Source organism: Protopterus annectens, chromosome 2.part0 (assembly GCF_019279795.1).
Source record: "Protopterus annectens isolate FY-2018-M chromosome 2.part0, PAN1.0, whole genome shotgun sequence".
NCBI lineage: Eukaryota > Metazoa > Chordata > Ceratodontiformes > Protopteridae > Protopterus > Protopterus annectens.
Genome location: NC_056728.1, coordinates 1,815,966,063 through 1,815,986,362, shown reverse-complemented (window position 1 = coordinate 1,815,986,362; position 20,300 = coordinate 1,815,966,063). Strand labels below are relative to the sequence as shown.

The following is a 20,300-nucleotide window of genomic DNA, read 5'->3' as shown; positions in this document are numbered from 1 at the left end:
ACACAAATGGCTGAGGTTTGATTAGTGACTCAGGCATTGGAGGTGTTACCACAATGTAAGTGAGTGATGGCATCGGAGGTGTTGCCAGGATGTGAGTGAGTGGTGGCACTGGACGTGTTGCCATGAAGTCAGTGGATGGAAGCATTGGAGATGTTGCTAGGATGTAAGTGAGTGACTGTTTACCAATCCTAGAAGGTCCTGGAGGCAGGAATGGTAAACCCAGCCCACTGCAAGCCTGATACATAGCAGAGGCTCTGTATAGCAGTTCTGCAGCATACAGGGCTGAGAATGTGCACTCATCAAGCTGCATGAATGCTCCTTTCTAGGAATGCATGCATTGGAGGGAGTTAGCATGAGCAGACACCCAATGTTGTAAAATACTGCTTATAGATCTGGCTGCAGAGGTAGTGGGAGGGAACTAATACAAGTAAGCAAGAAACTCCTGACAGCTGCCTGCAAGATGAACTACCTCAAGTCCCAGATGAATACGTGTTAAAGGCTTTGAGCTGATAATCAACAGGCAAGAAGAACAAGAAAGCGGTAGAAACAAAATAATACTTGACAGCATGCAAATTTAATTAGCATTACTTGCTTTAATCAATACAGTGTGAGCAGTTTATTACCATTCTTTAGGCAGGATAAGCAAGCAAAAATGCCTTCCAGGGTGTGTGTTAATGTGCGATTAATGCCCGCCCAGAGGTGTTATAAGGCCTGATGCTGCAGGCTTAGAGAAAGGGCTTTATAAAATTGTGTTTTACATATATATATATATATATATATATATATATATATATATATATATATATATATATATATATATATATATATATATATATATATATATATATATATATATATATATATATATATATATATATATATATATATATATATATATTAATTACCATATTTTTTAGTATATTTTTGATGTAAAATAGTTCCTCCACCTAATGTTTCAAACTTGCTGTAGTATATGTTAATGGTGTTGGAGGAAGCATTTTACATCCAAAATATAACATTTAAAAAAAATAAAAAATAACAAGGTATTTATTTTTTGGTCCCTTACTCCTAAATCATTTGGTTGGCAGTCATTGGAGATTGCAATTACTAAATAATGACATACATTTGAGCTTCAGACTTTTATTTCTTTCAGAAGATTCATGCTAACATAAATCCGTTATTTAAGCAATTTTGTAATTTTATAAGAGCAATAATTAAAATCTGTTTCTATTTTAGAGCCTTTATTCCCCTTTATTTTAGGCTTTATCCAGATTTCTTCAACTGAAAGGTGCAGAGGTATGCAAACCTCTTTAATGATGCTGCTGCTGCCAATGGTTATCTCACTCACTCACTCACTCACTCACTCACTCACTCACTCACTCACTCACTCACTCACTCACTCACTCACTCACTCACTCACTCACTCACTCACACACACAAACACACACACCTCTGCTTATTCTAACAACTTTCTAAGTTTATAAGAGCAATGTTTAAAATCCATCCCTATTTTTATCCTTTTGTTTCCTCATTATTTGTGGCTAGGTCCAGATTTCTTGTGCCGAAAAGTATGGCTGAGAGGTATGTAAAGTTCTTATGTGATGCTGCCAGGGATTGCTTGTTCGCTTTCATTCTTCACTTTCTCTCTGTCTGTCATACACACACACACACACACACACACACACACACACACACACACACACACACACACACACACACACACACAAACACATTCTCTCGCTCTCTTCTGCTTTCATGCATGCATTCACTCACACACTCAGACAGTAACATACATACACATACATGCGCATTTTTTTCTGATTTGTTTTCGATCATCTCTCTCTCTCTCTCTTACTTTCATACATGCACACACTCTCATACACACACACATATGCATGTGCGCACGTGTGCTTTTTATTTTACAATCGCTGAATAGCAGAAACGCTGCTTAGGAAGTGTAAAATAATAGATCAACTGATCTCTCTCTCTCTCTCTCTCTCACACTCATACACACATACACTCTCACACACACACATAAACATATACTCACACATTATTTTTATTATTTTACTTTACTTTTTTTTTACATTTTACACTCACTAAACAGCAGAAGCACTGCATAGTGAGCATAAAATAATGGCAGCCATTAGTTTTTTTTTCAATCCGAGCTCCACAGCAGCTTGATATGCTCCCGTGAAGTGGTGGACTCATTTTTCAGTGGGCATTACTTGCACATTAATACTCTGCTGGAGAAAGCTTGTTCTCCAATAAGGATACTGATGCACAACAAGCCCATTCTCTAATATAATATAGCAATAACCCACGCCTGGGTGTGGGTAATGCTGGATTTACCCACAGTTGGTGTGGTTTGGTCATGAGGGCAAAGCCCGAGTGGCCAAACAAAGCCAACTGTGGGTAAATCCAGCATCACCCACACCCAGAAGTGAGTTATTGCTATTATACAATGACATTATTTAAGAAAAAAAATAATTACTTTTCTTAAATAATGGCATTGTATAATGTCTCCTTGCTGCCCTTCCACAGCTGTCTTGTATTCTGCGGCAGTTCTGATGTACTGCGCATGCGTATGCCTATGCAGTACATCAGAGCTGTGGGCAAAAGCAACGGAGAAAGCAAGATCTCTGTTGCTTTTTAAATGGGTTCAACATAGCGAGACAGCTTTAAAAAAAGCAATGGAGAATCTCTGTTGCTTTTTTAAAGCTGTCTCGCTATGTTAAACCCATTTAACATAGCGAGACAGTTTTGAAAAAAGCAACGGAGAAAGCAAGATCTCCATTGCTTTTTACAAACTGTCTTGCTATGTTAAAGGAGTTTAACATAGCGAGACAGCTTTAAAAAAAGCAACGGCGATTCTCCGTTGCTTTTTTTTTAAGCTGTATCGCTATGTCAAACTCGTTTAACATAGCGAGACAGTGTGAAGCAACGGAGATCTTGCGTTCTCCGTTGCTGTAAAAAAAGAGTTATAGTAATGGAAAAAGTCTGGGCGACCGGACCTTTTTCCATTACTATAACTCTGATTTACAACGTGCATGCTGACCTATCAGCGTGCACATTTTTGAATATTAATGGGGGGTTGTCGTATAATATAATATAATAAATGAGCAGCAACTATTACTGCTTTTTGAAAGGGCAGTAAAACATTTTTGCTTCATTTATTTGCTAGGTAAACAAAACCTGCACAGGTTGTATGTTATTGCCTTTAACATTGCTTGCTGCTTGTGTGGAGTTCTGCTTGTTTGGTGTCATCATACCTTTGTCATTGACTAAATAGGTTGTTTCATAGAACCTTCCTTGATTGATCACCTGTTTGGAGTCTCATGAGGAGGATCACTGCTGGCTACATGGAATAGTCCAACCCCTGTTAACTTCTTTTTTTGTAACCACTCAATGCTAAGGATTGTTTTTATTGGTTACATGGACCGGTGCTGTGTAGATATTGCTACCCCCTGTACATGGCTTTTTGAATCAGTACTGGAGAGTGTGGCAATTTTACTTGGAGGCAACTCAGGTTTCCTGCTGAACATTGTTGTGAAACTGCTTTAAATATTTGGGAGTTGCCATATACAGAAAACTAGCTCAGCATTTTGATGAACTTTGCTTTTAATAATTATAGTGTGGGTGTGTGTTTTTGTTTTGATTCTCCTTAATTCCCAAACCTTCAATCTCCCTGAGTGTGAAACCACTCATCAGGAAGCTATTGACCCATTTGTGCTCACCTGCCTGCCCAAGCAAATTAGCACCCTACATCACCATATGAAAAGTCTTCTCCCTGCAAATGAGATTTGTCTCCATGAGACCTTTCTTTGTTAATCATGTTACTTAGGCTTTGGACTATGCAGCAATGTGTGTGTTATTGTTAGACTCTATTTACTTCAAATGGAAGGATCTTTCTATATAATCTTGTACTAAACTGTTGGTCTTCATGAGGAAATATGTAAATCTTCTATCAACGGACGTTTACGAGGAACTTGTATCAGACCTTGGTACCATGTGGCCCAGTCTTCTTGGCAGATTGGCACCAGTCTGGGAGTCAGAACCAGTTATGCATGAATACTAATAGCAGCTGGCCTGTTGGTAGCATGCTATAGTTTAGAGTCGGTGTTATGTTTACTCATTTACAGGTTTATGTGTTTATTTATTCCAGTTTATGGTTGCTGTTAAGCTTTGTTGGAAACTGTGTTAGTTATGTTTGTCCCATTTATAGTAAAAATTGGCCTGTTACTGGTACTCATTATCCTCAGGAGGTTTCATTATTTTCCATTTTTCATTCCTAACCACCCCCCCCCCCCAGGAAGTTGACATGAGTGTTTGCATTACACAAGGACCCTCCATGTCTTCTTTTGGGTTCATGATTATTCCAGCCAATGCTCCCTGAAGTTTTCTGTATGAACACCCCCTGCCCCATGTGCTGCATGCTGTGTGTGCAGCCTTGCCTCCAACAAGTGTCAGAACTGCAGGCCACCCCGCTCCCTCCCCACAAGATGGGTGAGTCAGCATTGATTTTTCACTTCCCCCATCTCTCATTGGCTCTTTCAACTCTTAGGTCACTAGTGAGTTTCAGGTCATCTGTGCAGCAGTCAAGGCTTAACCTTTATGGAAAAAAGCCAAGCTTCACATATTTTTGTTAGTCATGATGGAGGGCTTGAAGAGTCATAATGGTCCAAGATGAATTTTTGATACCAATTCCTTTCTGGATTCTTGTGTGGAATTCTTTAGAGTAGTCTAGTGTATCTTCTGAAATGTTGCTGCTAAGGTTAAATGTTTGCAGTCATAATGTAAGGTGCAGCTCCCCCGCATTGTTTCTTGTGAGATGGAAAACACTGAAGGAGTCTTCCTTTTATGTCTTTTATGCTTTTCTACTAGGCCAGTTATTGACAACAGGATGTTATGACCCATTTGATTCCTTGGGCTGACCTCTGACAGTGTGGTCCTTTGGTTGTAACTAATGACAGCTACTGATGTCAAACTGTCTTGGCTAACTTGTAGCTGCCTTACATATAAGTAATAGTTTTCTGCCTTTCACTGCAATACTGGGACTAAAACAAGATGATGTTATTCCAAACAACTCTCTTCTGGTTCAAAGAAAGATTACTGAAGTACATGGGGATCATTTGGACTGAAGGGTCTATCCCTGTCCATATTTTCTAATGGACAGATGTCCATACAAGTTAAGGCTTAAGAAAGACATGCTACAGAAAAGACATTTCTTTTGGGAGATACAGACTTAGGAGGTGAAGTTTTAATTCATAATGTGCTTTCAGTTTAATTAAAGACATATGTTTTTATTTTTTTCGTTGCGTTATTGTGGCTGGGGGGACCTTTCACTGATGACTGCTATGGTTCATGTAATGTGGTGGTCAGTGCTCCCTATTGTACCCATTGCTGTCCATCACTGATGGGAAGCTGTCGGCTAAGTTATTTAGCTCTGACCCTTCTCCTTGTAAATTAATGGTATTTGACAGTGTTATGGTTGGAAATGACTGTTGACTTTTGAGGTGTCACTGATGCTATTTCACTGTTATGATTTCAAGAATGGGATGACTGGTTATTGTATACTTTTACTCAGTTGTAAGGTCTGTGATGGGAAATAACTTCATGGCTACATTTACTTCTCATATTCTCTATGGAGAACTCTTACTCAGAATTTCCATTTTGTAGAGGGCAAAATAGCTTCCTTTCCTTAATATTTCACTGTGGCTTTGATTTGGGGGCCAATAGTTGAGTTGTTTCAAGATTTTACAATAAAACAAAAATGCTTATGACGACACCATTATTTCACACTATATTGGGTTTATCAGACAAGGTGATAACATAAAAGATCGATGGGGTGAGCAGTGTCAGCTACTATGAGGTAATTATGAGAAATATAGTGTGTTCCATCTCCTTTTGTGAGGCATTATGGTGTCAGATTTCTACATCTTAGTAAGGGCATGTTAGCCTCTCCTTAGAAGCATGCACAGGTAATTTTGTTAATAATAAGCATTTTCTGGACCTTGTTTGCAGCCTACATTTAATGGCTTTAATTACTATTACCTTTGTGGAAACATTGCACTTTTATGTTTTGGGGTAAACAAGTTAACTATAGGTAAATGATTAGCATCTATCCAAGTAAGTTTTAGGCCAAAATATATAGGTTTTCCTGACTAAGTGATGCCTAAGCTGACTCCTGTATCACAAGACACATGATAAGCTTTACAAATTGATAATCAGAATACATTCTTAAGTGTGTAATGTTTTGAAGAGGGCCTGGGAAAGATACAGATCTATATGCTTTAGGGCTGTGCCATTCAAAGATGAAATGCATCTCAAAATGTATGATAGGATATGACTGGAAGAAGTGACACTAACCCCACCCCTGCTGCTAACAGAAGGGTAGCAAATGAAAGGTTGGGCAAGTAAAGAAATAGGTCATTTGGGATTCTTGACTTTGTTAGCTTGGAAAGCTATGACCAGGCAGTGGAAGACCCAGGTACTGCAAGGTTTACAGATTCATCGATTCATAAAGTTTTCAGGGCAGAGCCAGTCCATGGATCATAATCACCTTACAAATACCATTCCTTATGCAGAATATCTTGCCACCATAGAGGCAAAATAAGTCAGGCCCAGGATGACTTTATGGACATCCATCCAATCATCAAAGTTTGCCTTAAAGGAAGCAAGGACATTCCTCAGTTTTATATATAATGAAATATTATTCCAAAGATGAGGAAATGTTGGACAGCAAATCTGCCCCTCTAGTGTTTCTTATTTATTGGTTGATGGAAATTTTTAAATTTTACTTTGAGTGTTTGTAGTGCCATCTGTTTTTTTTTTTGAGGGGCAGGAGATCAAGAAGGATTGGGTCCTTAATAGCATAGAATGCTAGATGTAAATCAGTGCACATGTGTATACAAGGACTAGACCTTCAACCCAATCTTGGTAGCAGAGGGGTGTTACGTCTGGTGATCTTTTTAGTTAGGAACATCTGGAATATTTCTAGTTGAATGATGTGTCTGGGTAGATATTCTGTAATTGGTCTGGTCAGGGCAGAATATAGAGGAATGATATACATTTTTTGGCCTGTATAAAATATCTTCAGTTATTGATTTAACTAGATAGAAGAATTTTCAAATTGCTTTTGCTACGCAGCAGCAAAAAGGATAGACATTGCCTACAAAGGCATCAAGAATTCCAACAATTGTATCATTCTGGAATAAGATGCTATCATTACTATTATTAGCAGCTGACAAAATGTGTTTACTAAAAGTGACAATTGTCTGACTTGCGTTTAACTTAAGCCCATTTTAAATATAACACTTATTTGTATGGTTTAGTCCTTGCTGTTGTACCAATTTATCAGATGCTGAGTAAATGATAATATCCAGTTGCAGTCAATGTCACATTTACTTAGCCATTTGTCTACATTAGTGTTTCAAAGATCCAGGAAGCTGGTGGTGAACAGAAGATATCCCACTACTGAGCCCTAAAGAATGCCAGTTTCGCAAATTTACTTTTACTCCATGGGTTATGACAGCTGGTTTGCAAGCCATCTTATAACATAATGGCCTATATTTAGGCCTTTAAACTTATTTGCAATTCTGATATGGAGAATAGTGTAAAGGGTCACTGCCAGATCTAGGTGCAATATATGTATGCATGGACATTGTCTGCAGCTTCAGTGACGTTCCTGAAAACAATTACTAAACTAAGTAGATATTCCCCTTTGAAAAAGCCATATTGTTGTCATTTGTGCATCTACAATAATAGGATTTTTTTATACTGCAGCTTAAGAAATAAGATTTAAAAAGTTCCAATGTTTTGCAAATTAGGCTTGATACTCTGATGTGTCTACAGTTCCTTGGGATCTGAGGTGGTGCCCCCCTTATCGAGTAGCGTAACAATAGCCATTTCCATGCCTTAGGAACATACCTTGCTGATATAGTTTTGGCTTGATTTGGTATGGTCTGAGATCACTGTGTGACTGCTGAAATAGAAAGGGTTAATTCCCACTAGCAGCTAAGGCATGGTGGAGCTATAGTACGAAGGATATTTAAAAACCCTTCTCTTGGGGGTGAACCACTACTTTGGAGAAGCAGTCATTGCCTTCTGTGGAAAAGAGGAAGAATATTCTTGTCCAAAACATTTTCCTTAGAGCTCACAGTAGAATTGAGGAGTACTGATTTTTGGAAAAGCTTACGAGTGTAACACTGCCTGGATAATATCTCTTGAAGCATTACCAACTACTGTGTTTTGCCGCTTATGTGCCTGATAAGAGAAAGGCTTCTGTTTATTATTGAGTGGAAACCTGTCTACCATTCCCACAGTGTTATGCTTATACTTTTCTTTTGAAAATAAAGACTGAACTGTTAAAAGACTGTGCCCTACACTGGGATGTACTACAGGCACTATGCTTTCTGGTTATGCATAAACTGTCTCTGAGCCTACAGTTTATACAGAAGTTAGAGGAATATTGCAACAAGCTGCATTCCTGCAGTTATTTAATTCAGACAACTCAACATCTTGATACTTACTTGCACTTAGAGTGAAGAAATTCTCCATTGTTGTGAGGTAGTTTTTTTATTCTGTAAACTTAGGATTTCACTTGAAAACTCGAAGGCTAGAATGCATTCATAACACTGAATGGCGTTAACAGCATTATGAAGAACACAAAGGGCCAAAACACATATTGCTGAAAAACCTGTCTTATGTTCTATGCAGGGGGGTTTCCTTTATACCCCTGCCTATTATATATACTAACTCTGAGGAGTGGGGAAGGGGGCAAACACCAGTTCCTGCTGTACTGCAATCTCTTCAGCATTTTCAATTTGGGTCTTTTGTGTTTGTCATAATGCCATTCAAAGTTATGAATGTATCTCAGATACAAACACACACACACACACACACACACACACACAAACACAGACACTCATACGCGCATGCACCCACACACACACACACACACACACACACACACACACACACACACACACACACACACACACACACACACACACACACACACACACATGTATGTATGCATTTGTGCATGTTAATCCAAATAAGGCATTTCATAGCTTAACTTAACATCTCTGCTGTAAGTTCTTAGCACATCTCTGATGTAAACTCAAGTACTTCCCAAATGTGTTCCACAATACTTTCTAATACCCCTACAAAAATGGCAGCAGCTTATCTCAGTTCCATAACGTGCCCAGCCTTGAGGGAACACCATGTCCTCCAGCACTCTGATGAAACATGAACAACTATGTGGGACAACTTAACTGGAATATAAAAAAATTCATAATAGCTCTTCTTCCGGGAAGCATCCTATCACTCTGGCAATATTTATTACTGATTTTGCACTTTTGGTGTTCCCATCTGTGCTCTCAGGCTGAAATTGTTTTTGTTTTTCTTTGCACTTACTCAGAATGGTCATGGTAGTGGGTCTTTAAGATGATGCAGAGCATTATAGATATCAGATATTAAATGTTGGGTAAATGTTTTTTTATTGTCATATCATTTTATTTAACAGATGAGAAACTACGCAATCATTGGTTGTGATTACTTTGGAGTTATGTATCCCCTCACTCAAAAGCATCTGTAAACTGCTAGGTAATTAGGAATGGTTGCTTAGTTATCAGTTCTTCCAAGCCCCTACAATCATCATTATTATTAGACAGTGACTCCTTATCCTAAAATCTTCCTTCCACATTCCTTATAGTTCTCCTTTTGTAGCTTTGGTTTGGAGTAATATACATGGGTTACCCACATTTTTTTCTCAAGTATATCTTTAAGACAGTAAAGTACATGCACACTGCATAGACAGCACTATGGTGTCATAGCATAAACTACCCCATCCAGTAGTTTTGCCCTAAGTATGCCTTCCTATGTCCCAACTATCATTTTTCATTTAGATAACCGAGGTTGAGCCAGACAACGATACACTTGTTGGCTGAGTTGTCTAACACATTTACTCAGGTTAAGCTCTGCTAGTATGAGTGATAAAGCCCTGACTATTGTAGGGATACTCTTCATATTGTTAAATTTATTTATGTATTTATTTAACATTTGTTTACTGGGAAAAGTCCGACTGGACACAGGTCCCCCTTTTTCAGCAGAGGCTCGGGGAGAAAACCTCCATAAGTAAGAGTAAATTTTAATGCACATATTGCAATAATCAATAATATATAAAGTAAACAAAATGTAGTATACATAAGAAAATACAAATTTGTTACATCTTTACAACAAAACCTATACTTTGGACATAGCTAGTACTTGTTTTAAAGTATGACTTATGTCAAGATATAAGGTTAAGACAGGCCGATAGATTCCTGTTATGGAAATTAAAAGGTACTATCTGAAACATATACTGGAAAGAAAGAGGAATAGTTGCATCTGACTGGTCCACAGTTAATTACTGAATGACATTTTTAGTTGTTTTTACCTCATAATCTATCCATTGAGTGAAACATCATATTAAATACCCTATCTTAGATTATTTTATACATTCTCACCATTTTTAATTGGCTGGTTCAACAGGGAATAGATTGCATCTAATGAGACACTATGAAGGTTTGAGAGAGGTTCACCTAACAACACAAATTAAGTCTTAGTTTCACAAAACTAATCCCTAGGCCAAATTCATTAATGTAGTATTCAGGAAGCCTTTAAAAACAAATTAGAGCAAATGCTGTCATAAAGTAAGCTTCTCTATTAATAGCAAAGTTGTTGTATAATCTAAAGATCTGTGTGAGTATCATCTGGAGAATATACAGATAAATAGGAATGCACATTGCCACATTTTCTCAACTTTTTTCCTATTTTGCATTGAGAACTAGTTCACCTGTGGCGTGAAGAGGACCCATGTATGAGAAGGAAATCACCAGGGAAGTTTCCTGATGTGAGTAACTTCAGTGTCTACCATTATGCATAGGATCCGGGTGTTAACAAAGAAGTCACCAAGTAGTGAAGCACAGCATCTCATGAAGGCAGGTAGACATAACACATCCCTGAAGAACCAACCCCTACACACTACACCATAGGAAAGTTGAGCATTTGCACAAGTCATAATATTCACCCTGCAGGACCTCAGCCCAGTATAGCTGTGTCTTCCTTACCCTTTCCATATGCTAGTATATCAGCTATATGAATGGCACTTCTGGCACAATAGGAAACAAGAACACTAGATGTGGTACTTATATAGTTATTTCATTTCCAGTTCAGGCTAGATTTTGAGAAAAAATTATAACATATAAGATAATACACTGTGCAGAAATAAGTAAATAAAAGTCATTATTTGCCTTCATATTGTATATACAGCAGAGTAAAAACATTTACCATTGTTTATCACTTCTGTTCTTTAAACCTATTGTGTTACATCCCTCTCAATGTAGGAGTGACAAAGTGTTCCATATTTCATTGATGTGTGTGCAGTTTATTGACTATCCATTAGCTATACAATCAGTTAGTGTCTTCCTCTTTTGAAAAGAACTGATGTATATTGATAGAACAGGATCTGAACTTTTAGAATATCTCAGCAAAGCACTGCTTCTACATTCCTTTATAAATGTTTCTCTCTTGCTATGTTAAAACAAAATGGTTTCTACAGCAACCATACTATGTTGTCTATGATTAACACCCAAATGGCAATTAAAACTCTTTACCCAATGGTCAAATAAGGATTGCTTGATAACAAACTAATTAGCATAATAACTTGTAGATGTATCTTGTATTGCCGTTCTAGCAGACCGATGATTATGCAACTCAAAGCAGCTCTCACAAGGGAGTATTGAATAATGAATATTTTGTTTTGATACTGACAGTCAGAGATTGCATCAGCCTTATCAATATAACCTCAGTAAATGACAATAGTGAGTGTCCATTTTATCATTATCTGCTTCTCTCAGCATAGAAAGGCATCAATGTATTATCCATGAAATATCCAAGAAAACGTATGTGTGTGTGTATATATATATATATATATATATATATACATTTTTTAGAGCTGTGAATTTGTTATAACATGTTTACTTATTATTATGTCTTTCACCTCCCACCTAATAGGTGATTGCACTGGATGTGTAGACTTCTTTACTACCACCACACCCTAGCTGAGATAGTAATGGGTGCCAATGTGCTAGTCTTCTTAATGGCAAACATGTTTAAACAACAAGTATGGTTTCAATGTATGTATATAAAAAGTGAAATCTGCCTGCCTACTGATTTTGATGTCTGCTGCCATCAGTACATAAGTACCTGCATTTGTGGAACCCACACACCTTGCTCCAGCCTGGGACACTGGTAAGTATCCAGTCTAAATATGGTTTTACCTAAAATAATGAAAACTGCCCTAGACTTTTTTAAATCTAACCTGTAAAATGTGGTTTACTGTCCTCTCCCTGATACCCTAGATTTTCACCACATATTCCATTCATCAAACAGGGTCATCTTTTTCAATGTGTATCAAATAAATGGCACCATAAGAAAACTTCATCAAACAATGGAAAATATACATATAAATTCTCAAACCACTTCAGTTGCAAATCACATTCACCAGTTGTTAGTAATTAAAGGCATCCTTCTGCTTTAGCTAGAATACATGTCAGTCCTTACAGCACTTGGAAATGCAGCTACCAGACTACTTAAATAGCTCAATATGAAACATGCAGATCTGTAAACACTGCAAGCCAGAGTGCTCATCATTTTCATCTCTTATCAGATGGTAATTCACTGCCTGTCACTGAAAGGGTCATCTGCTTATTTGGTGTCACTTTTACAATCAGCTAGATAATGATTTCTGTCCTCCATTAATAAAAGAATCAATCACAATGATTTGTACTATCTTCTAAATAATCATATTCCAGGCTCTAATGGTTTTACATATCCGTACTTTATAGTCATTAATACAGAGTCAACATTCTCCATGCAAGGGCCAAAAATGTGAAATCCAGTTCCAACCCCTGTATTAAATCATCCTAACATCAGTCTATTTAAAGCCTCCATACTAGACCATCTTAATGAATCTGTCAATTATTTTATTTATCCTTTGTTGAGCAGATTAGCCCCACTTGGCTTGTAACTTCTTTTCAGGAGAAGCCTGAGTTAGTATTCACACTACTTGTGGAAATTTAATTTAAGCTGCATACAGCCATATATACCACTATTACAAAACTGCTTCATGACTGCCTAAGCAAAATCACATCTTCATTAGAAATTGCACTACAAACATATTTTACTGTTCATTATGTATGTAAACATCATCTCTGCACATATTCCTTTTGTTTATAATTACTATGACATCATGTCCATGTCAAGACACTGGGCTATTCATTTTCTCTCTATAAAGAGGTTATGAGACGTTAGTTTATTATTAATATAACTTTCTACATCTATTCATAAATAACACATATTCCTCAAATATCCAAATAACTTTTTGTTTTCTAATTATGATCAAGAACTCACTGCAATGCATTGCAATTAGCTTAAATGTAAATATCAGTTATGTTTATAATCTAAAGTTTACTCTGTTAAAAACATTTGTCTCTTATGAAATCATTCAATTTTTTTTTCACTTTGTGACCGAGGTTGGGATTGAAAAGTTTTTAAATTGGACCAGCCCACCTTCCTGGTTATCATATGAAATAAGTTAGTAAGTAAGTAAAACAAACAAACAAGCAAGCAAATAAATAAATAAATAAATGAAGGGGCATGGGATGACAGATGTGAAATATGAAGACTGCCATAAAAACAGCAAGCTCCTGTGTGAAGCAAAGATACAAAAATAAAAGAAGGGAAGACTGATGCTGATTCACAAATGAGAAGATTTTACAAGTTAGAGCAAGCCTTGCTTTTAGTAAATAAAAAGGAAAAGGAAGACAGATAGTATTAATGTAGAAGTCAGAAATAAAAGCTGTCTGAAAATCAAAGACCTAACCTAGGAAAGGGAAAGTCAATTCAATTACAAAGCAAGATTAACCCTTTAAATACATAAAAAAGAGTAAAGAAATGTAGGAGCAGCAATAAAATGGAACAGAATTATGACAAAGGGGTGCACAGCAGATGGTATAAAAGCATAGCTGCTAAATAATAAATGCTTCTGTGCAGTCCTCATGGAGGTATGAAAACAATGGTGAGCAAGCATGATTCTCCTTGGATCTTTTCCACCGCCCACCATTACTTAAATCTAAAATTTGATGGCCACCAGTACTATGTTCTTGCAAGTCACACAACTGACAGTGCAGAGATTAAAGTATAGAAAAGGCACATAAGTAGGATCACTAAACAAATCACTAAATACAGCCTGGCCCCAAGAGCATGCTGGAAAAAAACTGTCCTAAGTAAGGACCTATACCACCTACACAGAAGAATGCACTTTACACTGAACAACCACCAAGCAGAGTCTTTGGCCAGGCTCCCCAGACCACTTTCTCACACTTCTCAGTGGGTATTAGTGCCTTCCAGTGCTCCTTTGCCCATAGTAACTGCTTTTAATAAACTCTTACATACACAAACATGCGCAAACATGAGCACACACACACACACACACACACACACACACACACACACACACACACACACACACACACACACACATTCATTTTCAATGAAGGCTTGTAATATTCAGCACTATGGCCTTCTGTCCTGGCCTAAAGTAGTGAGCTGCCACATTCCAGACTACTTGACTGGGGACCTCCCAGTCACATATCTCTTGACTGGGGACCTGTCAGTTACTGGTTTACTCTTGTTAATAAGTCAAATAGTTATAAACAAAAATGGTAATGTGTTGCAGAACAGTCTGGCTAATTAGTGATGGATGTCAACAGCATATCACCAGTTAACAATAAATACCTTCTTATCCATTAATAAATATGTAAACAGACAATCAGATACAAATGTTTTAAATCCATAGATCCTTAACCCCATTTTTCCCATGTTTTGCATATGAGGTTGAGTTGTCACTTCAACACTGACCATCATCTTGACCCAATGTTCACACCACTATGTGGCTAGCCCTGCCACAGTTGTTCATCTATGCTACACACATGCACACACACTCACATCTATAGCCAATTTAGAGTGTCCATTCCACCTATGGCATGTCTTTGGAATATGGGAGGAGATGGTAGTATCCACAGAAAACCCATTCAAACACAGGGAGAACATGCAGACTCTGCACAGACTACCTACAGAAGGCATCCAGGCCAATAATTGAATCAGGGAACCTCTTACAATGAAGCAACAACTCTACCTACTGCACCACTGTGCCACTAATAAAAGTGAATTAATAAAATAACCACCTCAATATATGTAAATGTCAGCTCAAGGGAGGAAAGACAGAGAATAGGCATGGCATAGTTAAAAATCCTGCTGTCTGACAGTGTGACTGCTTATTTCATTCCTTTAAGGGAGCATATGGGCAGGGTAAGTGATAGAAGTTCCCCATACCCTGAGATCATTGAAACAAAAACAACAACTAAAAAACAAAGTATATACAAATCAAATGTAATCCACGCCAGATACATTTTTCTTTTCTTTTTATGTAATAAACAATTATTATGCAAAACACAAGCAGAGTATAGTAAAATATTACTTAATCCTTATTCTAAGTCGAGCTTCATATACTGACCACATTGCTAGGAAATGCCTTGCTTTGCATTCCAATAAATAAATGTCACTGACTCTCACCATACTCAAAATAAATTTGCCTCAAACAAATTTGAATACATTATAGAAGGAGTATTGTTATTTCCACTTTGTTACTACCTCATACTTTCTTATTCTGTTGAACGTGTATCGTTAACAACTTCTGCAGCAATTTACTTCAAAAGCAGGTCAAGCTTCAGTAATAGAACACTTCCAATATGGAAATCAATTATCTTGTTAATGCTTTCCACCCAAAGAACATACAAATAAACACTTTAGCAGAAATGGTATCAATAGATAAGCTATTAACATGCAAAATCATACTGTAAGTTTTCATATTTTAAATCATGTGTAATATCTGAGACTACATTAAATATGAAAGTAGTATGTATCTTAAGATATGTGGGCATTCTTTAAAAAATGGCTTAATCTTCACACCAGTGTATTCCTTCTGATTAAAAGAGTGTTTATGCAAGTTGTGACATAGGGCAATACTGCCAGACCAGCTATCTGGAATTTTGTAAATAATCATATGTCATCTGCAAATATCAACATGCTTGATATGCTTGTCTTACAAATGTATTAGAACTATAGGTTATGTGTATATAAAACTACAGGTACAGAAGTGTGTGTTGAACAGGGTTTGTACAGGACTAAGCTTCAAGGATGTGTCCACAGTGTACCCTACTGGAAAAGAACAAAAATGTATATAAACTATATGCCTGTGCAAATGTATATGCTTTAACAGTAGAAACTAGAACATACAGAGTTAACTTGCAAAACTTCAAGAAAATAGTTGATTGTTCTATAGATGTTATCTCTCAGTTTCAGTGCAGTAGCAGACAAAATGACTAGAGCTAGTATTTTTTTGTATTGTCTTGTATTGTCTTGAAAGAGAAATAATTACTAGGTCTGAGATGTAGAAGTGTTTTATTGTTTTATGAATTCCAGGATCTGCATACATCTAAGAGATATGCATGCCTTTTTGCATGCAGAAAGCATGTACCTCCCCCCCCCACATTTGATGACAGCACTGCCTTATGGCAAATTTAAACACATTTTTATAATACATCAGAAGAAAGGTTTAAACAGATATTTTTAGCAGATGCATTTGATAGATTGAGGTATAGGGACTTCCCAGAATGCCTCTTGCAGAATGCAAGGAAGTCAGTGTTGGGGGGAAATAAGGAAGTGAACTACCAATGAGGCCAGGGGATGAGTAAAAATAAAGAGAACAACTGAAAGAATAAGGATGGTACAATTTTAGAAGAAAAATGTTTCTATGTGACAAAACTTTCTCCATTCTCTCATACAGTGGAGGATATTATTAGGAAATTCTGATATATGGTAAAGGAAGATATGAGTGTAGGACAGCTTTTCCCAATGTTTGTAACTTTCTTGTATGGTAGATATAGTAATTTGAAAGAACTACTTAGTGGGAATAGTGGTCAGTTTACAAATGAAGGTAGAGTAGGTACATATCCATGTGGCAATTGTAATGTTTGTAACAGGGTTAGAAATCTTGATGGGTCCAAAATTAATGGTAGGTTATATAAGGCTAGAGAAGGTTTTCATTGTAATTCACAGGAAGGAATTTATGTTATAGGTTGTGGATGTGAAAAGGTGAAACAGTAAATAGGGCAAACAAAAAGGAAAGTGAAGGTAAGAATCATGGAGCACTTAGGGGATATTAGGAAAAGAAATTATTTGAGCCCGGCAGCAGAACATTTTGTTTCTGTTCATGGGGGATGCCATAAAAGCATGTTTTTTTAGTCTATTGACATGTCCATTTATGGAATGTGAGGGAAGTTTCAAGGATGAGTTAAACAAATTGGAATGTAGGATGATTATAAATTTTAGAACACTCCAACCTAGGGGTATAAACATTGACAGTAATTTAACTTTATAACACTTCATGACATTGCATTGTGATCATACATTTTAGGATACTCCAATTTAGGAGTATGAACATTGATAGTAATTCACTTTTATAACACTTCATAACATTGCATTAGGTTTCATGTTATTTCTTTGATAATATGTATTTGAATTATATCTTGTTAGGGCAAGTCAAATAAATTTGTAGGGTTAGTATTTATAAATGTTTACTTAATAATACATAATAATAATAAGTTTTTGTACTATGGTTATGGTTCCTTTAAACATGTGCTACTTATGTTGAAATAATTGCTTAATTAACTCTAATTGTTTTTTGGATGATTGTATAAATTATGGGGTGTGGTGATGTTTCAGTATTCCTTTGAAGGCAAAATGCTGAGGTACCAGAATAAACCCAAAATAAGATATTCACCCTTTTGTTTAGTTGTTGAAGTTCTAGCTCTGTTTTTTGTGTTTTTGCATTTGGTTTTCTTCATTTGAGGGTGTGTCCACAGTGTACCCTACTGGAAAAGAACACAAATGTATATAAACTATATACCTGTGCAAATGTATGTGTTTTAACAGTAGAAAATAGAACATACAGATTTAACTTGCAAAACTTTAAGAAAATAGTTGAAATGAAATTGTTTTATGATTGTTCTTTAAATGTTATCTCTCAGTTTTAGTGCAGTAGCAGACACAATGTCTAGAACTAGAAGTTTTTTGTATTGCCTTGAAAGAAAAGTAATTACTAGGTTTGAGATGAAGAAGTGTTTTATTGTTTTATGACTTCCAGGATCTGCAAACATCTGAGAGATATGGATTTTTCAAAAGGAGATGTCAAATGCTACACTGGGGGTTTAGCTTGGTAACTGAAGTCAGGTGACAAAAAGTGTTGTCATACAAGCTAACCCAGCAGTAATATTTAATATTAATTTAAGAACTCTTTCAGAGAGGGACTGCACATTTTGTACCTTGTCTTTGACCTAGAAAGAAGATGCACTCATCACCACCTTCTGCACTTGCCTTACTGTAAGTAATTTTTAGGGCATAGTAACTATTTTAGATTTAGGGAGGAATATAGTAACGTATAGCTTATATGTTTTATTTATTTGAGACTGTCCTGCAATGTTGTTTTAAATATTTCTTGTGATTTTGAACTCTGATACAATGGATTAACTACTGAGTATTGTCTGGTTCTTTTACTATTTATTTATTATTAAATATATTTAAACCTATTTTTGTGGCTGATACCTGTGAGACATATGTAAGCTCTTAGAGTATTTGCATATCTATTTGGCGACACTGTACAGGCCACACCTAAATAGCCTTGCTCTTGGTCAGACTACCATTTGGAATATTAGCAACATTACACAGTAGGATTGGACGCCCTTTGTTAAGGGCCTTAGAGTAGCTGATAAAGAGTTGGCTGGTGGCAGCTGGAACTACCTTATAGTCTGGGCAGAAGGGGGCATAGCTAGTAAACCTGTGCCAGCCTTTTGCAGGTGTGTGTGTGTGTGTGTGTGTGTGTGTGTGTGTGTGTGTGTGTGTGTGTGTGTGTGTGTGTATGTGTGTGTGTGTTTATATATAAATTGAATCTCAAAGAGTTTGCGTGTCAGCTAATTGGGCAGGGACATGAAGCACTGGTTGGACAGAGAGGGTACTGGAGATCTTGTTTGGCCACTCGGCTGAGATCTCAACACTATAGCTATGCCACTGGGGAGTCTTACTGGGGATCTGGAGAAAGAGGGAGAAACCAGCGCCAGACTGACTGTAATCTCTGTATGCTCTTAAGGAAAACTGCACTTTACTGTGTGTGTACTTGTCATCCTCCCAGTGTGTATGTTCCCCACTGTTGTCAGTGCTGAGGATTGAGGCTCCTTGATTACTGGGCCAGTACAGGGGCATCACACAAGTACATATTACCCAAAAGTCACCCCTGTCTATTTTGAAACAGAAAAAGATGAAGACAAGTCATAAAGAGGTGATAGAAATACTTCCCCTATCCACTTTAGAGAAACCTCCTCTTAAAACTCCTCTCTCCATTTTCTTTCAGCTATCACAAGACACTGTGTGCTGGGACAGTAGTAGTGGGCTTGCATCTCTAGTACTTTTGTTATACCATGTCTTAGATAGATGGAGTACCTTTTCCTGAGTCCCACCAGGTACTGTGTGCTTTATAGATGACCCATGCTACAAAAATGTAGAGCTGTCTACTAATTGTTCAGTTCAGCCATCCCTTCCAGCCCCTCCCCCAATACGGTTCTCAAACCCAGGTTACCAACAGCATAGATGTCACTTTAACTTTACTACACACCAGTGGAATAATTTCTTGAAATTAATCTAAAAGTAAGTGCAGGACACAGACCTGAAGATAATCACTGCAAGCCACCATTACAGAGAGAAAACAAGAAGAAATCTGAATAAAACTACAGGGATTGTTAGATGCCAGATAACTGTCATTTCTGGTTGCTTGAGAGTTACCATTAAAAATAGGCCCAACTAATACTGTAACCTATACTATTTGTTTGGTTTGACTTGTTCTCAAGTTGGAGAGAGAGGGAATTTATTCCTATCTTCCTTTTTAAAACTCTAAAACTCTAAAAACATAAGGTGTGTTTCTGCAGGGGGGGGGGGGGTGACAAAAAGTGCAACACATGAAAATTGGACTGTATTTCTTCAACATTTTTTGCAGGTTGCTTGAGAGTGCTAGTTCCTTGAGTTCCGGATAACTAAGAGTTTACTGTATTCTACATCCATTTTGGTGCCTTGTAGACTCTGGT

At 37.0% G+C, this 20,300-nt stretch overlaps 1 protein-coding gene across 1 annotated transcript in view; it reads right to left on the bottom strand.

Moving 5' to 3' along the window:
- The window catches only part of LOC122793641 (probable G-protein coupled receptor 139), an 878,014-nt gene that overhangs the window by 714,259 nt on the left and 143,455 nt on the right, over positions 1–20,300 (bottom strand). The window lies entirely within an intron of this gene.